This window comes from Salvelinus alpinus, chromosome 9, assembly GCF_045679555.1.
Source record: "Salvelinus alpinus chromosome 9, SLU_Salpinus.1, whole genome shotgun sequence".
NCBI classification, from domain to species: Eukaryota; Metazoa; Chordata; class Actinopteri; order Salmoniformes; family Salmonidae; genus Salvelinus; species Salvelinus alpinus.
Window position 1 is genome coordinate 5,571,974 of NC_092094.1, and position 24,797 is coordinate 5,596,770.

Sequence of the window (24,797 nt, forward strand, 5' to 3'; positions counted from 1 at the left end):
CTGTACAGACCCGGCCTGGTTAACCTATCCTAGCTGTACAGACCTGGCCTGGTTAACCTAGCCTAGCTGTACAGACCTGGCCTGGTTAGCCTAGCTGTACAGACCTGGCCTGGTTAACCTATCCTATCTGTACTGACCCGGCCTGGTTAACCTATCCTATCTGTACTGACCCGGCCTGGTTAGCCTTTCCTAGCTGTACAGACCAGGCCTGGTTAGCCTATCCTAGCTGTACAGACCCGGCCTGGTTAACCTATCCTAGCTGTACTGACCCGGCCTGGTTAACCTATCCTAGCTGTACAGACCCGGCCTGGTTAACCTATCCCAGCTGTACTGACCCGACCTGGTTAACCTATCCTAGCTGTACAGACCAGGCCTGGTTAGCCTATCCTAGCTGTACAGACCCGGCCTGGTTAACCTATCCCAGCTGTACTGACCCGGCCTGGTTAACCTATCCCAGCTGTACTGACCCGGCCTGGTTAACCTATCTGTACTGACCCGGCCTGGTTAACCTATCTGTACTGACCTGGCCTGGTTAACCTATCCTATCTGTACTGACCCGGCCTGGTTAACCTATCTGTACTGACCTGGCCTGGTTAACCTATCTGTACTGACCTGGCCTGGTTAACCTATCCTAGCTGTACTGACCCGGCCTGGTTAACCTATCCCAGCTGTACTGACCCGGCCTGGTTAACCTATCCTAGCTGTACTGACCCGGCCTGGTTAACCTATCCCAGCTGTACTGACCTGGCCTGGTTAACCTATCCTATCTGTACAGACCTGGCCTGGTTAACCTATCTGTACTGACCTGGCCTGGTTAACCTATCTGTACTGACCCGGCCTGGTTAACCTATCCCAGCTGTACTGACCCGGCCTGGTTAACCTATCCCAGCTGTACTGACCCGGCCTGGTTAACCTATCTGTACTGACCCGGCCTGGTTAACCTATCCCAGCTGTACTGACCAGGCCTGGTTAACCTATCCTAGCTGTACAGACCAGGCCTGGTTAACCTATCCTATCTGTACTGACCCGGCCTGGTTAACCTATCTGTACTGACCTGGCCTGGTTAACCTATCCTATCTGTACAGACCCGGCCTGGTTAACCTATCTGTACTGACCTGGCCTGGTTAACCTATCTGTACTGACCCGGCCTGGTTAACCTATCCTAGCTGTACAGACCTGGCCTGGTTAACCTATCCTAGCTGTACTGACCCGGCCTGGTTAACCTATCCCAGCTGTACTGACCCGGCCTGGTTAACCTATCCTAGCTGTACAGACCCGGCCTGGTTAGCCTATCCTAGCTGTACAGACCAGGCCTGGTTAAGCATTCACCATGATTGAGAAACAAATACTGATGCTCTAGGACAGTATGAAAAAGGATCTAATGAGACAAAGAAAAATGAGTGGATTAGAGAGACATTGGTCTTTTTTGTTTTGTTTTACAGAACAGTAGATAACTAGCATGGAACACAACATTACCAGGTAGGTTGTTTAGGATTCCAGGTTAGGGGGGGGGGGGGACCATTCCATCATGGTACGGGCATGTTGTCTGTAATGTCTCCAATTAGGTTGTTTAGATTCCAGGTTAGGGGGGGGGGGGGGACCATTCCATCATGGTACGGGCATGCTGTCTGTAATGTCTCCAATTAGGTTGTTTAGATTCCAGGTTAGGGGGGGGGGGGGACGGGACCATTCCATCATGGTACGGGCATGCTGTCTGTAATGTCTGCAATTAGGTTGTTTAGATTCCAGGTTAGGGGGGGGGGGGGACCATTCCATCATGGTACGGGCATGCTGTCTGTAATGTCTGCAATTAGGTTGTTTAGATTCCAGGTTAGGGGGGGGGGGGGACCATTCCATCATGGTACGGGCATGCTGTCTGTAATGTCTCCAATTAGGTTGTTTAGATTCCAGGTTAGGGGGGGGGGGGGACCATTCCATCATGGTACGGGCATGCTGTCTGTAATGTCTCCAATTAGGTTGTTTAGATTCCAGGTTAGGGGGGGGGGGGGACCATTTCATCATGGTACGGGCATGTTGTCTGTAATGTCTCCAATTAGGTTGTTTAGATTCCAGGTTCGGGGGGGGGGGGGGGACCATTCCATCATGGTACGGGCATGTTGTCTGTAATCCAATTAGGTTGTTTAGATTCCAGGTTAGGGGGGGGGGGGACCATTCCATCATGGTACGGGCATGTTGTCTGTAATGTCTCCAGCTGGTGTAGCTTATATGCTAGGGCCGGGACGACACCCGTGTCACACTATTTTACCCCTGGTATCGTCCCGGCCCTATTATAGGCTATGTATTATTCATTTATCAAACAAAATCAATCCATCATTAGACATGTAGTATCTTATCCAGCTTTGGGTTTCAACAGTAATTTTTTTATTTTAAGAGTCAACTTATAGCTATAGCATCTGCTTCTTTAAAAAACAAGTGACAATGTACATAACACTCTTAAAATGTTCTTTGTCACCCTTGTACACCCACTTTTGCCTTGAACTGCTGTTATTCTGCGTAGCTGCAGTGCTGTATCTGACGTCTGTCGTGCCATATGATCTCTGCAGTCATAATAGCTCATAGATAGCACAGAGACATGCCATCCTTCGGATTTGCTTAGTGGGCCATTTTCCTAGTGTCTGTGTGTGTGTGTGTGTGTGTGTGTGTGTGTGTGTACTATGTCAGTGATGTGAGTCACCTCCTCGGTCAGAGGCAGAGCTCCGCTGTGATTTGCGTCCCAAATGACACCATATAGGCCTTGGGCAAAAGTAGTGCACAAAATATGGAATATGGTTCCATTTGGGACTAAGCCCCTCTCCCTGTTATGAGTGCTTCATTTGGTTTGTTTTGTTACACCAGTGTGATTTGCTTCACTAGCCCATTGTGTTAGGATCCTGGGATTCAATTGTTTCAATGTGCTGAGCAGAATATGGAAACACATTATTGACAGATTATTCTGTTGTTACGGAGTATGAAACTCCCACTGTGACGCTAGAGCTGGTTATGGACGCACACGCGCACGCACGCACGCACGCACGCACACCACACCACACCACACCACACACACACACACACACACCACACCACACACACACACACACTGGTACCTGCAGTTTAGTACACAGGCTAGAAGCTTAGGTGCAGGTTGAGGTCACACAGCTACAGTAGCTATTAGTAGATGGACAGTGCATTCGGAAAGTATTCAGACCCCTTGACATTTTCCACAGTCTTATTCTAAAATGTATTCAATCGCCCCCCCCCTCATCAATCTATACACAATACCCCATAATGACAAAGCAACAGGTTATTAGAAATGTTTGCAAATGTATAATTTTTTTTTTTACTGAAATACCTTATTTACATAAGTATTCAGACCCTTTGCTAACAAACAACTTAATTTGTGTCCACCTGTAGTGAATTCTATTGATTGCACATGATTTGGAAAGGCACACACCTGTATATATAAGGTCCCACAGTTGACAGTACATGTCAGAGAAAAAACCAAGCCATCAGGTCAAAGGAATTGTCCATAGAGCTCCGAGACAGGATTGTGTCGAGGCACAGATCTGGGGAAGAGTACCAAAACATTTCTACAGCATTGAAGGTCCCCAAGAACACATTGGCCTCCATCATTCTTAAAATGGTAGAAGTTTGGAACCACCAAGACTCTTCCTAGAGCTGGCCGCCTGGCCAAACTGAGAAATCGGGGGAGAAGGGCCTTGGTCAGGGAGCTGACCAAGAACCTGATAGTCACTCTGACAGAGCTCCAGAGTTCCTCTGTGGAGATGGGAGAACCTTCCAGAAGGACAACCATCTCTGCAGCACTCCACCAATCAGATCTTTATGGTAAAGTGGACAGACGGAAGCCACTCCTCAGTAAAAGGCACATGACAGCTTGCTTTAAGTTTGCCAAAAGGCACCTAAATGACTCTCAGACCATGAGAAACAAGATTCTTAAGTCTGATGAAACCAAGATTGAACTCTTTGGCCAGAATGCCAAGTGTCACGTCTGGAGGAAACCTGGCACCATCCCTATGGTGAAGCATGGTGGTGGCAGCATCATGCTGTGGGGATGTTTCTCAGCAGCAGGGAGACTAGTCAGGAGATATGTTTAGTTTTTTTATTGTTTAAAAAAAAAAACTTTTTACCCCTTTTTCGTGATATCCAATTGGTAGTTACAATCTTGTCCCATCGCTGCAACTCCCGTAAGGACTCTGGAGAGGCGAAGGTAGAGAGCCATGCGTCCTCCGAAACACGACCCAGCCAAGCCGCACTGCTTCTTGACACACTGCTCGTTTAACCCGGAAGCCAGCTGCACCAATGTGTCGGATGAAACACCGTACAACTGGCGACTGAAGTCAGCGTGCACTGCACCCGGCCCGCCACAAGGAGTCTCTAGAGCGCGATGGGACAAGGACATCCAAACCCTCCCTTAATCCGGACAACACTGGGCCGATTGTGCGCCATGTCATGGGTCTCCCGGTCGCAGCCGGCTTCGACACAGCCTGGTATCGAACCCGGGTCTGTAGTGACGCCTCTAGCGCTGCGATGCGAGTGCCTTAGACCGCTGCGCCACTCGGAGGCCGACTAGTCAGTAGTCAGTATCGAGGGAAATATGAACGGAGCAAAGTATAGAGATCCTTGATGAAAACCTGCTCCAGAGCGCTCAGGACCTCCGACTGGGGTGAAGGTTCACCTTCAACAGGACAACCCTAAGCACACAGCCAAGACAATGCAGGAATGGCTTCGGGACAAGTCTCTGAATTTCCTTGAATGGCCCAGCTAGAGCCCGGACTTGAACCTGATCGAACATCTCTGGAGAGACTTGAAATAGCTGTGCAGCGATGCTCCCCATCCAAACCTGACAGAGCTTAAGAGGATTTGCAGAGAAGAATGGGAGAAAATCCCTAAATACAGGTGTGCCAAGCATGTAGTGTCATACCCAAGAAGACTCAAGGCTGTAATCGCTGCCAAAAGTGCTTCAACAAAGTACTGAGTAGAAGGTCTGAATACTTATGTAAATGTGATCGTTTTTTATATTTAATACATTTGCAAAAATGTCTAAAAATCTGTTTTTGCTTTGTCATTATGGGGTATCGTGTGTAGATTGATGAGGGTAAAAAAATGATTTAATACATTTTAGAATAGGGTTGTAACATAACAAAATGTGGAAAAAGTCAAGGGGTCTGAATACTTTGCAAATACACAGTATGCTTTGCATTGATCATTGGCTTGTGCGTGACATTTATCTGTAACACTGTTGGGATGTTATCCAATATAATTATCCAGGATAATAGTCCATTCATCTAGTTGTGCTATACAGCTACTGTTCATCATTATTTTACACTACTGTTTGTCTGTGACTGTCCTTGTTGATCTCATTCGGCCAACCCACCTCCTGCCTCCATTCTAGACCTCCCTCCGTCCCACCATCCCTTGGAATCCTCCTTCATTCAACCATCCCTCGGAATCCTCCTTCAACCAACCATCCCTCGGAATCCTCCTTCAACCAACCATCCCTCGGAATCCTCCTTCATCCAACCATCCCTCGGAATCCTCCTTCATCCAACCATCCCTCGGAATCACTCACTCCTGTATTACCTATATTCAACCGCTATTGGATGAGACGGGTCTCATTATGTCTGGTGAAATCCAAACACTGCATTCCACAGTAAGAACCTCACACCAATGGTCAGCATGGTGGTGGTAGTGTGATGGTTTGGGGATGCTTGCTGCCTCAGGACCTGTACGACTTGCCTTTATAGAAGGAACCATGAATTCTGCTCTGTATCAGAGAATTCTACAGGAGAATGTCAGGCCATCCGTCTGTGAGCTGAAACTGAATCACAGCTGCGTCATGCAGCAAGACAACGATCCAAAACACACAGTCAAGTCTACGTGAAAATGGTTTTAAAAAAGCAACAAATTTGAAGTTTTGGAATGGCCTAGTCAAAGTCCAGACCTAATCCCAATTGAGATGTTGTGGCAGGACTTGAAACGAGCAGTTCATGCTTGAAAACCCACAAATGTCACTGCGTTAAAGCAGTTCTGCATGGGAGAGTGGGCCAAAATCCCTCCACCGTGATGTGAGAGACTGATCAACAACTACAGGAAGTGTTTGGTTGCAGTCATTGCAGCTAAAGGAGGTACAACCCATTACTGAGTGTAAAGGGGGACATAACTTTTTCACTCAGGGGAATTGGGTGTTGCATCACTTTGTTAGTAAATAAAATAAGTATAACAAATGTTATTTGTAAACTCAGGTTCCCTTTATCTAATATTAGGTTTTTGGTTGCAGATCTGATAACATTCAGTATCAAAGAAATGCAGAAAATAGAGAAAATCAGAAAGGGAACTAATACTTTTTCACAACACTGTAGTAGATAATAGGGTTTCATTTGGGATGCAGACAGATTTAATCCACATTGGTCCCTTTAGAAAAGATTACACAGCATCTGCTTTGGGTTACTGAACGATAGGCTCTCTTTCATAAACTCTCTCGATTTTGCCCATCTTTGATGCATCCAAAATGCATCACACACACACACACAAGATTAATTTCATTAAACCCGAAGAAAAAAAACGACATTTTTAGGGGGGGATAAATGACACATATTTTACTGACTGCAGGTGTCCAGAGGAGTGGCTGTCTGCTGTACTAGTAGGCAATAGATGGCTCATACAGGGAGATGTGTATGAATTGATACACACACACACACACACACACACACACACACACACACACACACACACACACACACACACACACACACACACACACCTTTATCAAAGGTGTAGTGATACATACAGTTTAGCACAGTGACACATACAGTACACACTCTGTCTCTAACTCCCTCTGTTGAAAGCATTTATTTATTTTTTATTTAACCTTCACTTAATTAGGCAAGTCAGTTAAGAACACATTTTTATTTACAATGACCAGCCCTAACCCGGACGACGCTGGGCCAATTGTGTGCCGCCCTATGGGACTCCCAATCACGGACGGTTGTGATTCAGCCTGGAATCGAACCAGGTCTGTAGTGACTCTTCTAGCACTGAGAGGCAGTGCCTTAGACCTCTGCGCCACTCGGGAGCACCTCTCTGTTAAACGCATGTTATTAGACTCTGGCACTAACTCACTGTTAAAAGCATTTCAGCTCACCTAGCAATCGATGTGAGTTTCAGAGAGTTTCATATATCAGGCACTTTTTTTTTAGTTAAAACAAAATATATAGCATATGCTTTCAAGCACTGAACCGTAGGGGACAACAGTTGTAGCATGTTATCGTGCATCATACAAGATGAATTGTATTTTACAAGGCTGCTTGTTTGAGTTGAAAGACTTAAAGAGCCACAGAACACGCAGATTGGCAGGTGTTTTTCTGTTGCTCATTAGAAAAAAACTAGATTTCAGTCTTGGAGGTGTGTTTCTCTTGACCGATTCTGCGTTTGGTTAATGATGTATGATCTCCATGAGACTCCGGAAGTCTATTTCACTTCCTCAAAATCCCCAGAATGAATCTAAGATAACTCAAGAAATATGTAATAAATTGACTTTTTTTGTTTTGTTGCTGAGGATGTTTTAGTTGCACAATTTGACATCTAAGGTGTTTGGTGCAGAAATTTCTCAAGTTAAAATATGTGCGATTTGTTGTCTTATGTAAACAAAGTCGGAGCTACTGTGCAAGTCGGTCTCACTGTGCTATTGGATAGAGAGCAATCGCTGCAGATGTTCACCCGATGTTGGTTAGGCAAATGGACATCTTCTAATCGAAACCCAACCTTAAAATTTACCCTTTGTGACACACGGATGTTCCCAACTCCATTTTAGAGGAGACTGACTTCATGACCAAAAAGTATCTTACTTACATTTTGCAGTCAATTTGGACACTAGAATAACTGTTTCTGACTAGGCCGTTTTCAAAAGGATTCGTTGCTTTTAAAAGGCAGCCGCTCTTTAATACCCATCGCAACATATTGCCATGGTTTCAGCAACGATGCATAAAAAGGCATGAAGTGTGAAGGAATAGGAGGTTGCTATATGTTTAAATGGGCCTCATGGGTCTCTCCCTAATATCCTGTCACAGTGTACGTGCAGCTAGTCTCTCACACACACACACACACACACACACACACACACACACACACACACACACACACACACACACACACACACACACACACACACACACACACACACACACACACACACACACACACACACACACACACACACACACACAATCTGTTTTACTATCTTTGTGGGGACCTAAAATTGACTTCCATTTAAAATCCTATTTTCCCTAACCCATAATCGTAAACCTAACCATAACCCTAAATCTAAAACTAACCACTAAGCCTAAAATAGCCTTTGTCCTCGTGGGGACCTGGGAAATGTCCCTATGAGGGCGAATTTTCCTTGTTTTACTATCGTTGTGAGGACTTTTGGGGATTTCCTGTACCCACGAGGACAGTAATACAGGGCACACACACACACACACACTGCAACATGCATGTTAGCCATCTGCTGTGAGATAAGTGAATGAAGATTAGCCCGCCAGTGCTAAGTGAAAGGTCTTAATTATGGAGGCTCAACCTCTCCACTAAATCATGTAGAGACCATAGACCAAGTCTGCATCCCAAATGGCACCCTATATAGTGCACTACCTTAGCCCATAGGGTTCTGTTGAAAAGTAGCACACTATATAGGGCATAGGGTGCCATTTGGGACGTGACCAACAACAGGAGGAGCACCAGGACTGGGTCAAAACCGTAATGGATGTTCAATATTTACTGCCATGAATAAATCCAAAACGATCATTCAGAACATAACAAAACAACCAACACCTTCTTTTACGCTTCCTTATTATTCCCAGGAGTAAATATTTAACTATCAAAGAGAAGATGTTTATAGAAGCAAATACGATATGACACTTTAATGCGCTTCTCTTCCTTAGTGGAATACTTGACAAAAGTGCTTGCAGCAGCAGCTGCAGTCTGAAAGTATTGCACAAAGTTCAAGTGGATTAGGGTACTCAGGGTACTCAATATTAGGGTACTCTGGGTATCTGGGAATATGCGGCACACCATTATTTTGTCTACACAAAGGCCTACCTACATATTAATTCAAGTCAGCATTTCTGCTGATACAGTGGTACAAATGTATCACTGTATTTATCACCCACTGCAATTAAACTACTATTACTTTCCTATGCGGTTCATTAATGATTTGTTAGGTTGTCAAAATGGAAAAAATGAAAAAGAAATTGCCTGCAGCATTTAATCTATCTTCTTGGTCAATATATTTTTGTGCAGGCACCTACTGATGTTGAGTGTTACAATCTGCATGCATGATCTGGTTCCTCTCTAGGTTTCTTCCTAGGTTCCTGCGTTCTAGGGAGTTCTTTCCTGGCCACTGTGCTTCTGCATTGCTTGCACTCTGAGGGTTTTAGGCTGGGTTTCTGTAAAGCACTTTGTGACTACTGATGATGTAGAAAAGGGCTTTATAAAATAAATCTGATTGATTGCTAAACTAAACGGATGGTGTAGACTTGTTACAGATCTGTTTGTATACAGGCTTAGTCTCATCCACATTATCCTCCCTGCACATCTTCTCTAATCAAACTGAGTGAGTAAGAGCAGGCTGCCTGCTCTATTGAAGACTAAACACTTTTTTTGTCCACAGAGCAGAGCCCGCCTCCCCTACGACAGTACAGTATCTCTTTGCAGTGTTCTGTACTGTAATAAACAATCATCGGCTTGCTAATTTTATTGCCGTGGGCTTGATTGATGGCAAATCTATGCAATCCTAGGGATCGGTGGAACTGCATAATGGAAAAAGTGACAAGTGTAGAGAAAGGTTTAAATCGATAAGGCATAAGCCAAACGAAGAGTGGCTTTTCTGGCCTTCAAAAATCGATAACCACTATCATATTTGTTTGGCTTATTGAATGATGCAATTACTGTACGCCCTGATTTGTATATTAATTTGTTTGACATTTTGCAGGATGCAATCTCTTGATGCACCCTTTCTATTTCAAGAATGCCCAAAATGGGCACTTTGTATGACTATAGGGGTATACATATTTTTATATTTATTGACCCTCTGTCTTGTTTAGACAAGAGTTGAGGGAAGTTCAGTGAGTATAATTTTTTGGACAAGCACACAAAATTCTGTTTTGTGCTGTAGGCTTTTATTCACACACACAGGGGCGGACTGGGACCAGAAATCGGCGCTGGCATTTCTAACACACTGGACCATTTTTTCCCCTGAGGCCCCCCACAACCGTCCATTATTTTCCCTGCTGGCCCACACATCAGCCCATTTTACTCTTTAAGCCAGATAATTATAATTTTGCACAAAAAAAGTTTGACAGGCCCACAGCTAGTTAGCTGTTAATAACTGTGAAAGATGGACCAGCCCATTTGGCATTTGCCCTCCTGTCCTTACACAGACAAACATCATTTTCTCTAGAAATTCATCATGATTCATTTGCATGCATGTCATATTGCAGGTTTTTAAGTGTGCCGTTTGAAAGATAGTCTAATGACAGAAAATCGTATTATTAGCTCATTTGACCTCAATGGGCGATAATTATGCTGATGCTGTGGCGTGGGTTCTCGACCTTGTAACAAAAAACGTGTTTACAGTGGAATGACGCGTGATGCTGCGTTACTTTCCACGTACCCATCTAGTCCTCTACTCCACCACCGGAGAAAAGCATTGGTCTATCCCAGGCAGACCGGTCACTGTAGCCGCGCTGTTGAGAAGAAAACCGAACCGTACTGGTAGAGGGGAAAGGCATCCTGTGCCTGCCTTTTGCAGTGCGGCTGCTCTGGAGACACGCGGGACAAATCATCTATTCCTTTCCTAAAAGGATTTCACCCATAAATTATAAGGACCAGTACACCGAATAAGGTGAATACATTTATGAATACATATGGACTTCTAGTTAGTTTCAGCTTGAGAGGGAGAGAGAGAGAGAGAGAGAGAGAGAGAGAAAAGACCGTGTGTGTAGTGCCGCTGCGATTTGCGAGAGCATTCACTACCACTCGTTTATATAGCTAGCTACCTGGCTAAACTAGGCTAAGCCAGCGACTTTTTCAAATCCAATTGTTATGTTGATTAGCCAACGGCGGAGGAGATAAAACCACTTGGCATGGCGTGTTGACAGCGACTCTAGGTGACATAATGTTGCCGTTGTGTTAGCCAGGACTGCTTGATTTCACCGGGAGTAACAAAATGTCGGCCACGGTTCCTTCTAACCGAAGGTAGCGCCTGTAAAAAAAAAAGCTAGCTAGTTCGCTGTTAACTGTGTTGCGTGTGTGGTAAGAAATCATACAAAATACGCCCATAAACTTAGGACAAGCATGGTGGTTGAATTATGACACAGCATCTTTACTCTGCACATTTCAGCGGTGTGTGTGGAAGGTCTTACCCCCAGAACCAAGCACCTGTCTCTCAGTTTAAAGTCTGTTGTTGCTAATGTCAGCTGTGCTTGAGCTACACTATGTGACTGTTGGTGCTAGCTAATATAGTTGGCCGTATAGTTCAGGCAGCAATGAATCAAAACACCAACTTCACCTAAGTTAGCCAGGTAATGCATGTCGTTTGCTACATTGTATACTGAGATGTTTAAGTTAGATTGTAACTACATGGCTAAATATCGCCTCGGTGTTAAAGAACACAGGTTAGCTGCTATGCTGGTGAGCAAGCTGGCTAAAATAGCGTTACACAGTCAACTGTTTAGATCACGTTAGAGGGGTTAGCTAGTGATGTTTGATCGGGGATTTTCTAGGTAACCATTATATTTATAACAGGCTAGTTAAGTATGGTTATATCTAGCTACCTCCGTCACCTGTTGAATATAGATGGTCAGGCATCATCAGTCCTCCCAACAGGAGTCCTGCCCTGTTGGGCGTTGTCCTGTATCCACGGTAACTTTACCAACTAGGTTACATGGAGGACAAGAGGCTACTGGTGCTTTCAAGACAACTAGGAACTAGGGAGGGAAAAAATCCTAACGGCAGTGATCTTCAGCTCGTAAAGACTTGAGGTCTAGAAAGATGCCTGAGTTTACTGAATTGGAATTCTGAGTTAGATTTTATTTTTAAAAAATCCCTCCAGAGTTCCCAGTTGTAATGAATGCAGTATAGGACTTGTGATTGTGACCTTTTGACTTGTGTGTATGTGAAGGGGACACACTCTTTTCACGCCACATCGATACAAATTGATGGTAGCAGGTTAGGAAAGGATTTTTTGCAAACCCTAACCCTTTTCCTAACCTTTAACAGTCTCCTAACCTGCTACATTACAGTAGGGGTGGTGTGTGGGTAAAATCACTGGGGAAGCCAAGCCAGGGGGAAAAAAATAGTTTGTTTGTGTTTGCTCTGTAAGCTGTTAGTTCATATTCCTTGCCACCGTAATGTATTGGTCTAAGGCCAAAACAATAAGACACAGCGGCAGAGTAAATTCAACCACACCTGTGTTTTATCACAAAATTTGCGAGAGCAACATATTTCATTCACTACCACTCGTTTATATAGCTAGCTACCTGGCAAAACTAGGCTAAGCCAGCGACCTTTTCAAATCCAATTGTTATGTTGATTAGCCAACGGCCGAGGAGATAAAACCACTTGGCATGGCGTGTTGACAGCGACTCGGAGAGCAACATATTTCCGGTAAAGTCGACAAAGCATATTGCATTTAACAAACAAATACAAGACGTGTATTTTTATGTTTAAAAAAAAAAAAAATCTAATTGTACTGCTTGCATCAGTTACTTGATGTGGAATAGAGTTCCATGTAGTCCCGTACTCCCTGTAGTCCCGTGGCTCAGTTGGTAGAGCATGGCGCTTGCAACGCCAGGGTTGTGGGTTCATTCCCCACGGGGGGACCAGGATGAATATGTATGAACTTTCCAATTTGTAAGTCGCTCTGGATAAGAGCGTCTGCTAAATGACTTAAATGTAAATGTAGTCATGTCTCTATGTAGTACTGTGCACCTCCAATAGTCTGTTCTAAGGGAGCATCAGACTAGCAGTGTTTAAAAACAGGCTGTTTTTTATTTATTTCATTACATTGTCATCTCAGTATGACTAAGTATGTGTGTCCTCTGGCTGGGCAACACATTCAGAGACTTGTCCCAAAGCCACTCCTGCGTTGTCTTGGCTGTGTGCTTAGGGTCGTTGTTCTGTTGGAAGGTGAACCTTTGCCCCAGTCTGAGGTCCTGAGTGCTCTGGAGCAGGTTTTCATCAAGGATCTCTCAGTACTTCACTCTGTTCATCTTTGCCTCGATCCTGACTAGTCTCCCAGTCCCTGCCGCCGAGAAACATCCCCACAGCATGATGCTGCCACCACCATGCTTCACCGTAGGGGTGGTGCCAGGTTTCCTCCAGATGTGACGCTTGGCATTGAGGCCAAAGAGTTCAATCTTGGTTTCATTAGACCAGAGAATCTTGTTTCTCATGGTCTGAGAGTCATTTAGGGTGCTTGTTGGCAAACTCCAAGTGGGCTGTCATGTGCCTTTTACTGAGAAGTGGCTTCTGTCTGGCCACTCTACCATAAAGGCCTGATTGGTGGAGTGCTGCAGGGATGGCTGTCCTTCTGGAAGGTTCTCCCATCTCCACAGAGGAACTCTAGACCTCTGTCAGAGTGATCATCGGGTTCTTGGTCACCTCACTGACCAAGGCCCTTCTCCCCCGATTGCTTAGTTTGGCTGGGCGGCCAGCTCTAGGAAGAGTCTTGGTGGTTCCAAACTTCTTCCATTTTAAGAATGATGGAGGCCACTGTGTTCTTGGGGACCTTCAATGCTGCAGAAATGTTTTGGTACCCTTCCCCAGATCTGTGCCTCGACACAATCCTGTCTTGGAGCTCTACGGACAATTCCTTTGACCTCATGGCTTGGTTTTTTTCTCTGACATGCACTGTCAACTGTGGGACCAAATCATGTCCAATCAATTGAATTTTCCACAGGTGGACTCCAATCAAGTTGTAGAAACATCTCAAGGATGAGCAATGGAAACAGGATGCTCTTGAGCTCAATTTCGAGTCTCATAGCGAAGGGTCTGAATTCCTGTTTTCGCTTTGTCATTATGGCGTATTGTGTGTAGATTGATGAGGGGGGAAAAAATAAAATAATTGTATACATTTTAGAATGAAGCTGCATCGTAACAAAATGTTGAAAAAGTCAAGTAGTCTGAATATATCCAAATGCACTGTATATATGCTGAATAAAAATAACAAATATATATATATATATATATAAACGCAACAATTTCAAATATTTCACTGAGTTACAGTTCATAGAAGTAAATTAGTAATTTTGAAATAAAATCATTGGGCCCTAATCTATGGATTTCACATGATTGGGCTTGAGCGCAGCCATGGGTGGGCCTGGGAGGGCATAGGCCCACCCACTGGGGAGCTAGGCCCACCCACTGGGGAGCCAGGCCCAGCCACTGGGGAGCCAGGCCCAGCCACTGGGGAGCCAGGCCCACCCACTGGGGAGCCAGGCCCACCCACTGGGGAGCCAGGCCCAGCCACCGGGGAGCTAGTCCCACCCACCGGGGAGCTAGGCCCACCCACTGGGGAGCCAGGCCCAGCCACTGGGGAACTAGGCCCACCCACTGAAGAGCCAGGCCCAGCCACTGGGGAACTAGGCCCACCCACCGGGGAGCCAGGCCCAGCCAATCAGAATTCGTTTTTTTCTCCACAAAAGGGTTTTATTACAGACAGAAATATTCCTGTTTCATCAGCTGTCTAGGTGACTGGTCTAAGATGATCCCGCAGGTGTAGAAGCCGGATGTGGAGGTACTGGGCTGGCGTGGATACACATGGTCTGCAGTTGTGAGCCCAGTTGGACGTACTGACAAATTCTCTAAAACAACGTTGGAAGCGGCTTATGGTAGAGAAATTAACATTAAATTCTCTGGCAACAGCTCTGTTGGACATTCCTGCAAGTCAGCGTGCCAATTGCACGCTCCCTCAATTTGAGACATCTGTGTCATTGTGTTGTGAGACAAAACATTTTAGAGAAGCCTTTTATTGTCCCCCGCACAAGGTGCACCTGTGTAATGATCATGCTGTTTAATCAGCTTCTTGATATGTCACACCTGTCAGGTGGATGGATCTAAATCTATGCAAGGCCTAATAGACATTGCTAGGCGCTATAGACGTGATTGGTTGTCCATGAACATCTATTTTAGGTCATTTTGTGAGGCTCAATTCCCTTGTGTAGGCTACGTTTATTTAAGTCTCCTTTGTATCAATATGTATTAGCATATTTCTTTTATTTAGCCCGTAATCAGACAAGTAGATTCAAATCTTCAGGAGTTTAATGGTTTATTTTAGTGTATCCTCTCATTATTTTGTGCTGACTGGGTGAGTTTCCTCCACGTCAACAGCGCGAGATTAATTCCCTTTCTGATTACTGCACTGGAGAGGCTGGAGAGGAACACGCACGCACGCACGCACACACACACACACACACACACACAATATGAAGGTAGAAGGAAAAGAGTTGAAGTGTGGAGTTGAATCTAGGGGACGTCAAGTTGCTTCACTTCGCTCTATGAGGTCGACTGGAGAGTTATGAAAAGGAAAAGACTCGCTGCATTCCAACCCAGTGTGGTCAGACGGTCTCTCCCTCCCTCTCTCTCTCTCTCTCTCTCTCTCTGTCATGCTCTCTCTCTTCCCAGCCCTCCCTGCTGTCCTTTCTACTACTGTCTTGAACAGACATCGTTCTATTACTTCTCAACACAAAGAGAGAGGGGAGTACAACATTTAATCTTCACCATAGCTACAGGAAGTAGGGCTGCTGCAGCATCCCCTGAAAATTCTGAATATATATATATGTTTTTTTCCCCACAAAAGTAGTGCACTGGGCCTTTACTGGTATTAGTGTACCGATATACAGTGGGGCAAAAAAGTATTTAGTCAGCCACCAATTGTGCAAGTTCCCCCACTTAAAAAGATGAGAGAGGCCTGTAATTTTCATCATAGGTACACTTCAACTATGACAGACTAAATGAGAAAAAAAAATCCAGAAAATCACATTGTAGGATTTTTAATGAATTTATTTGCAAATTATGGTGGAAAATAAGTATTTGGTCAATAACAAAAGTTTATCTCAATACTTTGTTATATACCCTTTGTTGGCAATGACAGAGGTCAAACGTTTTCTGTAAGTCTTCACAAGGTTTTCACACACTGTTGCTGGTATTTTGGCCCATTCCTCCATGCAGATCTCCTCTAGAGCAGTGATGTTTTGGGGCTGTTGCTGGGCAACACGGACTTTCAACTCCCTCCAAAGATTTTCTATGGGGTTGAGATCTGGAGACTGGCTAGGCCACTCCAGGACCTTGAAATGCTTCTTACGAAGCCACTCCTTCGTTGCCCGGGCGGTGTGTTTGGGATCATTGTCATGCTGAAAGACCCAGCCACGTTTCATCTTCAATGCCCTTGCTGATGGAAGGAGGTTTTCACTCAAAATCTCACGATACATGGCCCCATTCATTCTTTCCTTTACACGGATCAGTCGTCCTGGTCCCTTTGCAGAAAAACAGCCCCAAAGCATGATGTTTCCACCCCCATGCTTCACAGTAGGTATGGTGTTCTTTGGATGCAACTCAGCATTCATTGTCCTCCAAACACGACGAGTTGAGTTTTTACCAAAAAGTTATATTTTGGTTTCATCTGACCATATGACATTCTCCCAATCTTCTTCTGGATCATCCAAATGCTATCTAGCAAACTTCAGACGGGCCTGGACATGTACTGGCTTAAGCAGGGGGACACGTCTGGCACTGCAGGATTTTAGTCCCTGGCGGCGTAGTGTGTTACTGATGGTAGGCTTTGTTACTTTGGTCCCAGCTCTCTGCAGGTCATTCACTAGGTCCCCCCGTGTGGTTCTGGGATTTTTGCTCACCGTTCTTGTGATCATTTTGACCCCACGGGGTGAGATCTTGCGTGGAGCCCCAGATCGAGGGAGATTATCAGTGGTCTTGTATGTCTTCCATTTCCTAATAATTGCTCCCACAGTTGATTTCTTCAAACCAAGCTGCTTACCTATTGCAGATTCAGTCTTCCCAGCCTGGTGCAGGTCTACAATTTTGTTTCTGGTGTCCTTTGACAGCTCTTTGGTCTTGGCCATAGTGGAGTTTGGAGTGTGACTGTTTGAGGTTTTGGACAGGTGTCTTTTATACTGATAACAAGTTTAAACAGGTGCCATTAATACAGGTAACGAGTGGAGGACAGAGGAGCCTCTTAAAGAAGAAGTTACAGGTCTGTGAGAGCCAGAAATCTTGCTTGTTTGTAGGTGACCAAATACTCTTTTTCCACCATAATTTGCAAATAAATTCATAAAAAATCCTACAATGTGATTTTCTGAATTTTTTCCCCCTCATTTTGTCTGTCATAGTTGAAGTGTACCTATGATGAAAATTACAGGCCTCTCTCATCTTTTTAAGTGGGAGAACTTGCACAATTGGTGGCTGACTAAATACTTTTTTGCCCCACTGTAGATGTCTTTTAGCGTGGGCAAAACCATTTTTTTTCAGCATCTTTGCTTTAGCAACAAAACAAAAAATTTGTTGTATAATTAAGAGCGATGTCTTGCAGGATTCAGTAGTTGGAATTGTAAAGAGCAGCAACCCCAAACTACTTCCTGTGGATATGATCTTCACCGTTAAACAGCCTCCATAATGAGCTGACATTTTGTTTTATTAGTAGAATGCCAGCCAAATTTCCTGTTACGCCAATTTAACTAAGAAATGTTTTCGTGCTCTCTCAAAGTAGGCTTGCTAGTGATTTAATAAACGTTTCAAAGTCTGAAAAAAATAGAAGGCTAACTAATTGAAAATTTACCAATGGTGTCTATTATGTTATCTCACAGATTAGCACTAGGCTACACCAGGCAGTTTGCCTACTGTATATATTATGGTATGAATATTTTTATTTTCATTTTTTATTTAATTAGGCAAGTCAGTTAATAAGAACAAATTCTTATTTTACAATGACGGCCTACCCGGGCCAAACCCTCCCTTAACCTGGACGACGCTGGGCCAATTGTGCACCGTCCTGTGGGACTCCTGATCACGGCCGGTTGTGATACAGCCCAAGATCAAACCAGGGTCTGTAGTGACGCCTCTAGCACTGAGATGCTGTGCCTTAGACCGCTGCGCCACTCGGGAATATGACAGTAAAATACAAATAATATTTATTTCACAGGAATGTGGAAAATTACATTTTGAAACGCCTCAAGTCCATGCTTTTTTGATCCACGTTTAATCTATTTCCTGCCCTCTCCACTTTGTTAGGGAGCGTAAGGTCTAATCTTCATCATGAAAATAATAGTCCTACACTTGATTTAGGCTACATTATAGCATGCTAAATGTTTCTGATCAGGGATTTAGACTACATTATAGGATGCTAAATGATTATGATCAGGGATTTAGACTACATTATAGCACGCTAAATGTTTCTGATCAGGGATTTAGGCTACATTATAGCATGCTAAATGTTTCTGATCTGGGATTTAGGCTACATTATAGCATGCTAAATGTTTCTGATCAGGGATTTAGGCTACATTATAGCATGCTAAATGTTTCTGATCAGTGATTTTATACTACATTATAGCATGCTAAATGTTTCTGATCGGGGATTTAGGCTACATGATAGCACGCTAAATGTTTATGATAAGTGTAAGATGTGCAAACACATAGATAAGCTATACCACCTCCACTTATATGCCCAGCCAGAAACAGATGACCCAAATAGCCCTATACCGACGAAGATTCAGTGAAATAAAAATCACATCGATTGACTATCTGGCAAGTCCGTGAAGTCTGTTGTTCGGGAGTAGACCTCAGCCGCTAGGTGACTCCCGAGTAAAGAGTGAAGAAATAATCCACTTGTTAAACTACATAACGTGGCTAAACGGTGTAATTAATGCGCCAACTAGACCATATGATCACGAGTAGCACTCAGCACAACTTAGCTAACGTTTCCACAGCCACATTGTAGCCTAACCAATATTCAAAATGGAGATCTGACATTGATTTATCAAGCCAAGTCCCAACGCTTGTCTCAAAGCAGCGCAATGGCGCTGTCCCCCAATCAAAACGGTGCTGAAATTATTATCTAGTTTTACCACAAAGATTGGATGACTTTGGGAGTTTCATTTAAGCAACAATTTGATACATGCCTTCAATGCCACTAATCTACTTTATTCCAATATTTTGATCATTCAGTGATATTCATTCCCACATTAATTCTGTGTAGATCTATCCCGTTGTGGTTAAGAAACAGTGCATTCTGGGTGGTGTGAAGAGATGGGCAAAGTGACATGCCTTGCAAAGTTTTTAGAACTGCCAGGACGACGGTAACGGGGCGCTGCCTAGTAGAGATGAAACGGTATGAACGTTTCATGTCACGATTCTAGTGACCAAAATGATCACGGTTATCAGTACTATTGGTATTATCAGTGTTCTCAGTGTTATCGGCGTTATCGGCGTTATCAGTGTTATCGATACTATCAGTGTTATCGGTACTATCAGTGTTATCGGTACTATCAGTGTTATCGGCGTTATCAGTGTTATCGGCGTTATCAGTGTTATCGGTACTATCACTGTTTTCAGTGTTATCGGCGTTATCGGTATTATCAGTATTATCGGTACTCTCGGTGTTATCGGTACTCTCGGTGTTATCGGTACTCTCAGTGTTATCGGTATTATCAGTAGTATCCGTGTATTCAGTGTTATCAATGGTATCGGTGTTATCAGTACTCTCAGTGTTATCAGTACTCTCAGTGTTATCAGTGTTATCGGTGTTATCAGTACTATCAGGGTTATCAGTACTCTCCGTATTGTTATCAGTTAAAATGTGCTGGAAATGTTCAAAAAGTACTGACACACTGAAATCATTTCATCAAGTTTTATATTGAAAATCAACAAACAACAAGTGTAATTAGCAGCACTATGCACTTTTTGGTGTGCATAAACATTAAAATAATAACATTAAAGATGGCGCCATGTGGCCATGAGAGGTAAAACGTTTCCCTAGTGCAGGTTTTAATGAACACAACCTGAAGGAAGCACATCAAACGTGCATATAAGAGCAACACAAGTAAAGCAATGTGCATGTAAGGACAATACAACCATATGTAAACACATCCAATGTGCATGTGTTGACATTAAAATAACAACACAAAATATGTCAACTAATCAAATGAACAGTTTGATTGTATGTCCGTTCTCTCCTTCATAACGTAGTAAGGTTCTGCTGGTCTAACATCCTGTATGTAATGCATCTTTGTTTATTTGAGATTGAAATGTAAAAATGTCAGCATATTTAATTTGTCCGGTTTAAGTAGTGATCTGCGAGGGGAGACAATGTGCCCGCTGGCACTGAACACTCTCTCTGATGGCACGCTGGCTGCTGGGATGCACGAAAGCTTCCTGACAACCCTGGCAAGGTGAGGCAGCTCTGATGCAGGGCCCCTCCACCACACCAGCGGCTCCTCTTCTGCTGGAATGGGTGGCAGAGACAGGTAGTCCTTGATCTCTTCTTTCACTCTGTCTTCTGGGGGGGGGGGGGGGGGGTTGGAATCTGACCCTCTTTACCTCAACAAGGCAACAGAGAGGGGATCTTCCTCAGCAACCCAGCCAGGCCTTTCCCCTCCGATGCCGCTGTGGGGGTGTTGGTGGTGGAGGCGCTGCTGGTGCTTTGTGGTTCTTCCCTGACTTGTGCAGCTGCCAGCTTCAAGGTCTCCTGGATACAGCTGCCAGCTTCAAGACCTCCTGGATACAGCTGCCAGTTTCAAGGCCTCCTGGATACAGCTGCCAGCTTCAAGGCCTCCTGGATACAGCTGCCAGCTTCAAGGCCTCCTGGACACAGCTGCCAGCTTCAAGGCCTCCTGGATACAGCTGCCAGCTTCAAGGCCTCCTGGATACAGCTGCCAGCTTCAAGGCCTCCTGGACACAGCTGTCAGTGTCAAGCTCAGCGGTTCCAGGAGCTCAGCGGTTCCAGGAGCTCAGCGGTTCCAGGAGCTCAGCGGTTCCAGGAGCTCAGCGGTTCCAGGAGCTGGCACAGTTGTTCCATGACACTTATGTCGGCATCCTTGGGTCATCAGGTTCCGTGTTCCTCTTTCTCCAGCCAGTGTTTTGCACCGACTGGCTGAGGAAACACTCAAGCATCTTGTGTGTAGATCCCCCATCGGGTCACCACATCATGGATCAGAGCCTTCTGTGGCATGTTGAGGGCAGCTTGCTTTTCTCTCAGTTCTCTCCTTCTCTTCCAGCTCCGTGAGAAGTCTTGGACCAGATGACGGCAGGCCTTGACTGCTGTGTCAACTCTGAATTTTTCAGAGCCTTTGAGATGGCTAGGTTCAAATGGCAGCCAAAAGCCACAGATCTGGGAACTCTTCAAAAGCCTTGATCATGTTTGTTGCTTTGTCTGTGGTTATACAGACTCGTTCTTTCTTGTTGAACCCCCCCCCCCCAGTCTTCCAGCATATTCTCAAAAAACTCTCTGATGTTGTGAGTCGAGTGATCTTTCTGGAACAGTGTTTCCAGGCAGTTTGATTCCAGTTGCCAGTCTGGGGCGAGGTAACGGATAGTGAAGCTGATGTAGGGTTACCCACCCCTAGCTTTCACCGGTACAGAGGTCAGCAGTTGCAGCAAACCATGTGCCTTTGAGCCAAACTTTTTCCAACATCAAATTTAACCTGGTTGTACAGGTTTGGGATTTCAGTCTTCGGAAAATACTGTTTGTGATGGCCACTTTGTAGCGAGGCACGGCAACCTTCATCAGCCTCAGAAAGCCAGGCCTCTCAACAATAGGAAATGGCATCATGTCCTTTGCAGTGTAATATGAAAGGGCTGCAGTGAGGTCTTGAGCATCTTTTTGATGTGGTTGCATAAGCAGCCTGCCTTTTTAAATGCTTGCTGGAGTGTCTGTGTCACAACTGTAGATGAGGAGGGACCAGTAGGATCACTGGGTTTGCCTGCTGCACATCCATCTCTGTAAACAAGGAAATAGCAAATGTAGTGTTGTTATTATTATTGGTGTTGTTACATTATAATTATTACACACACACACACATTCTATCTTCTGTGTTGCATTTGAGTATATGTAATGACCCCATTCACAATTGACATAAATACAAATGAGTCTTAAGAAGACAGTGATAGTAATTACAATGAGCCCAACAATTGGCATACGGGAGTCTTGTATGGGAGTCTTGTACGGGAGTCTTGTACGGGAGTCTATTGTGTTTCTCCTGTTGGAACACTGACGGATTTTAAACCAAGTTGACGACTGACGGATTTTAAAAGAACAAAATATGTTGGTTGGGTGACTAACCTACACAACGTGTTATCGTGTGCAATGGGTGAATAGAGTCTGCAGACACACGACCCACACAGCAGCAGAACAACGTATAGTGTTTTTACAACAGTAGGTAACACTGAAAGCTTCAGTTTACATTATTGACAAGCTATTATCAAGTTAGACAGACAAACCATGACATTTTCCCCCCCATTTTGACGTCTCTACATCACGCATTGAGCTAAACGTTTACTTACCTTGCGTTCGCTATAAAGTAGTGGGTGTTTGGTCACGAAGACGACTCAAGAGATTTGAAGTGTTGCTCCCTTTCGCAGCGTTGTTGTTGTTGTTGCATGTTCTGCATCTCTCCTGTCGGCTCCGCGGGAGGGAGTCGGGGAGGCAGGGCCCGGGGAGGCAGGGCCCAGGGAGGGAGTCGGGGAGGCAGGGCCCAGGGAGGGAGTCGGGGAGGCAGGGCCCAGGGAGGGAAGGGAGGGAGGCAGGGCCCAGGGAGGGAAGGGAGAGAGGCAGGGCCCAGGGAGGGAAGGGAGGGAGGCAGGGCCCAGGGAGGGAAGGGAGAGAGGCAGGGCCCAGGGAGGGAAGGGAGGGAGGCAGGGCCCAGGGAGGGAAGGGAGGGAGACAGGGCCCAGGAAGGGAGGGAGGCAGGGCCCAGGGAGGGGAGGGAGGGAGGCAGGGCCCAGGGAGGGAAGGGAGGGAGGCAGGGCCCAGGGAGGGAAGGGAGGGAGGCAGGGCCCAGGGAGGGAAGGGAGGGAGGCAGGGCCCAGGGAGGGAGTCGGGGAGGCAGGGCCCAGGGAGGGAAGGGAGGGAGGCAGGGCCCAGGGAGGGGAGGGAGGGAGGCAGGGCCCAGGGAGGGAGGCAGGGCCCAGGGAGGGAAGGGAGGGAGGGAGGCAGGGCCCAGGGAGGGAGACAGGGCCCAGGGAGGGGAGGGAGGGAGGCAGGGCCCAGGGAGGGGAGGGAGGGAGGCAGGGCCCAGGGAGGGAAGGGAGGGAGGCAGGGCCCAGGGAGGGAAGGGAGGGAGGCAGGGCCCAGGGAGGGAAGGGAGGGAGGCAGGGCCCAGGGAGGGAGTCGGGGAGGCAGGGCCCAGGGAGGGAAGGGAGGGAGGCAGGGCCCAGGGAGGGGAGGGAGGGAGGCAGGGCCCAGGGAGGGAGGCAGGGCCCAGGGAGGGAAGGGAGGGAGGGAGGCAGGGCCCAGGGAGGGAGACAGGGCCCAGGGAGGGGAGGGAGGGAGGCAGGGCCCAGGGAGGGGAGGCAGGGCCCAGGGAGAGAAGGGAGGGAGGCAGGGCCCAGGGAGGGGAGGGAGGGAGGCAGGGCCCAGGGAGGGAGGCAGGGCCCAGGGAGGGAGGGAGGGAGGGAGGGAAGGGAGGGAGGCAGGGCCCAGGGAGGGAGACAGGGCCCAGGGAGGGGAGGGGAGGGAGGGAGGCAGGGCCCAGGGAGGGGAGGCAGGGCCCAGGGAGAGAAGGGAGGGAGGCAGGGCCCAGGGAGGGAGGGAGGATTACACACAGACACAATCTTATCGGCATATTCCTGCTCTCCTTGTGGTCCACTGATAACTCCCACTGGGCTGATTGAGTTCAGGAGCTGCTGGTGATTCCCTGGCACATGTGGCTCAGAAAAAGCCAGACTCCCCAGCTCTCTGATTGCTCTCTGGTTCCTCTCTGGTTCCTCTCTGGTTCCTCTCTGTTATCATCTTTGTACTGACCCTCCTCCAGTCCTCACTGGCTTGGCTATCACTGACTACTGGAAATAGATTCTGGGCAGTGATCACAAATGGTTAGGGAACTGGTGGCCTCGATGGATAGAGGGTCTTAAACACAGGACATAGTTAAACCTGTCACTGTGTGACACCTAGTTTCCTTAAAACAGTTGTTTCATGTAGGCCATACAGTCAGTGTCCATGTAGGCCCTACAGTCAGTGTCCATGTAGACCCTACAGTCAGTGTCCATGTAGACCCTACAGTCAGTGTCCATGTAGACCCTACAGTCAGTGTCCATGTAGACCCTACAGTCAGTGTCCATGTAGGCCCTACAGTCAGTGTCCATGTAGGCCCTACAGTCAGTGTCCATGTAGGCCCTACAGTCAGTGTCCATGTAGGCCCTACAGTCAGTGTCCATGTAGACCCTACAGTCAGTGTCCATGTAGGCCCTACAGTCAGTGTCCATGTAGACCCTACAGTCAGTGTCCATGTAGACCCTACAGTCAGTGTCCATGTAGGCCCTACAGTCAGTGTCCATGTAGACCCTACAGTCAGTGTCCATGTAGACCCTACAGTCAGTGTCCATGTAGGCCCTACAGTCAGTGTCCATGTAGACCCTACAGTCAGTGTCCATGTAGACCCTACAGTCAGTGTCCATGTAGGCCCTACAGTCAGTGTCCATGTAGACCCTACAGTCAGTGTCCATGTAGACCCTACAGTCAGTGTCCATGTAGGCCCTACAGTCAGTGTCCATATTTTCTT

General features: G+C 46.1%; 1 protein-coding gene across 9 annotated transcripts in view; it reads left to right on the forward strand.

The window, feature by feature from the left end:
• The window catches only part of LOC139584203 (tight junction protein ZO-1-like), a 284,921-nt gene that overhangs the window by 122,568 nt on the left and 137,556 nt on the right, over window positions 1-24,797 (forward strand). The window contains exon 1 of one of the 9 annotated variants that reach the window (XM_071415771.1): window positions 10,640-10,915. The exons of the other annotated variants lie outside the window; for them this stretch is intronic. The gene's annotated coding sequence lies outside the window, so the exon portion shown is untranslated. Of the gene's footprint in view, window positions 1-10,639; window positions 10,916-24,797 lie in introns of those variants that run through there. 9 annotated transcript variants of the gene reach the window in all.